We start from the raw sequence: 2206 nt of genomic DNA, 5'->3' as shown, positions 1-2206 counted from the left end.
TTTGCTTGGTATATTTTTTCCAAACTTTAATTTTAGTCTTTTTTAACTTCACTTTTCAGCTGTGTCTCTTGTAAACAACATATGGAAGGGTTTGGGGGGTTTTTTTAAATCCAATTTGCTACTCTTCTCACTGGTGCATTTAAATGGTTTGCATTCATGGTAAGTATTGACAGATAAGATTTTATTGCTATCATTTTGTTGAGTTCTTTATGGTGATGTTGGTTGTTACTTTGGTCCATCCTGCTTTCTGTGGCATCTCTGTAAAAAGGACTTTCCTTAGTATTTTCTGCAGTTCTGGTCTTATTTTTGCAAATTCTCTTAGGTTCTGTTTATCTGGGAATATCTTGATCTCTCCATCATAGTTGATGGACAGTTTAAATGGGTACAGTATTTTTGATTGACAGTTGTATTCTCTGTGTTTGAGATATGTCATTCCGCTGTCTTCTTGCTCATATGGTTTCTGCTGAGAAATAAACAGTTAATCTTATTTGTTTTCCCTTATAGGTTACAGTTTGTTTCTCTTTATCTGCTTTCAGAATTTTCTCCTTATCTTTGTTTGGTTCAGGCAAATTTAGCTATGGTATGCCTTGGTGTTTTTCTTTTGAAGTCTATTCTATATGAAGTTCAACCAGCTTCTTGTATATATGTATTCTCATTCTTCATTATACCTGAAAAGTTTTCTTCTAGAAATTCTTCCACAACTTTCTTGGTGTCTTAACTTGCTTCTTATTGTTCTGGGATTCCAGTTATGCACATGTTGTTACTCTTGATGGTGTTGCACATTATTCTTAGGCTTTCTTTTTCCTTCCTTTTTGATTCTGCTTTTTGTTCTAGCAGATCAGTGCTGAAAATTCTATCATCTATTTTCTGGTTCTGTGTTCTGTCTCTTCAATTCTCCTTATATGTCCTTTCAATATGTTGACAGAATCTGAAACACTGGTCCCTATATTCTGGATTGTGGTTTCTTGTTTTCCCAGAGCCTCTAATGTTCATTTGCTTTACCTGCATTGTCTTAGGTTGGTTTTATTTTGTGTGTTTTTTTTTAAAGCTCCTCTTGGGTTTTTGCTTACGGAATCCTGTAATTCTTCAAATTTGTCTTTCATCCATTGAAAATATTCAATCATTTTTGTTTTGAATTCTGTGTTAGAAAGTTCCATCAGACTTTCTGGCTTTAGGGAATCCATGATTCTGTATTTTGATCACTTTTTGGGGGTGACATCTTGTTTTGATTTTGTGAGGTAGTCTGTTTGTTCCATGTCATTGCTACGGTAGTTTTGTGTGCCTGGGGCCTTAGCAGGAGCTTGGTCTGATAACATTGGCTCAAGAGTTCACTGCTCCAGAGAAGTCAAGGGACAGCTTACCCTACCTGAATTCCTCTCTGATCCTTTGACTCAAGGGGAGACTTCCTTCAGTTGGGGCAAGAGATGGCTTGTGAAACAGCAGCATTCTAAGCTGGCCAACTGCCAGAGCTGGTGTCATCTAAAGGGTCTGCAGCTTAAGTACTGTCTCTGAGAGCGATCAGGGGGTGTTTAGAAAGAAATTACTTCACCTATGTTATTGGTGTTGGTGGCTTAGGACAGTGGAGCTGCAGCAGGGTGGTCTCCACTCATGGGATTCCAGTGCTCCAGGATTAACCATGATACTTCTGGCAGACAAAATAGAACTTAGTGTTTGAACTAAGACTGCTAGTTCCCTGGCCCTGTTAGTTCAACAAGGCAGAAAGTTAGCTTCAGACTGCAGCAGTCAAGAGCATTGGGCTTCCTTCCTGCAGATCTCAGTCAGAGACTTCCTTTAGCTGCCCCAGTACTTATAATATTGGTGGCATAGGGGAAGTGGAGTGAGCTCCACATGGCAGAGAGGTCTAGTGCACCGGGCAGGTCCAGACAACTGATTGTTCTGGGTGACCACACGATTTTCAAAGCCTGGTTATTTCAAGAAGTGAATGGCCACTCCTTCTTCCCAATATGTCTCACTCTGAAAGTTTCCCAATACCTTAGCACATCAACTGACAGAGGAGTACTGTACTCATAAAAGCAAACAATAAAATAAGCATATGCATACACAAACTATAAATAGTACCACAAAAGTATTTTTTCCAAACAAAACAAACGGACAGACAGATCCTGTACCCTACAATAAGAAACTATAAAAACAAGCAAGTGAGCACAATATTAAGCATAACCTCGATGAGATGGGGTGACACAGT

Source organism: Elephantulus edwardii, unplaced genomic scaffold, assembly GCF_000299155.1.
Source record: "Elephantulus edwardii isolate Elephantulus edwardi_28Jun2011 unplaced genomic scaffold, EleEdw1.0 scaffold00059, whole genome shotgun sequence".
Classification (NCBI taxonomy): domain Eukaryota; kingdom Metazoa; phylum Chordata; class Mammalia; order Macroscelidea; family Macroscelididae; genus Elephantulus; species Elephantulus edwardii.
This window is presented reverse-complemented; position numbering follows the sequence as displayed.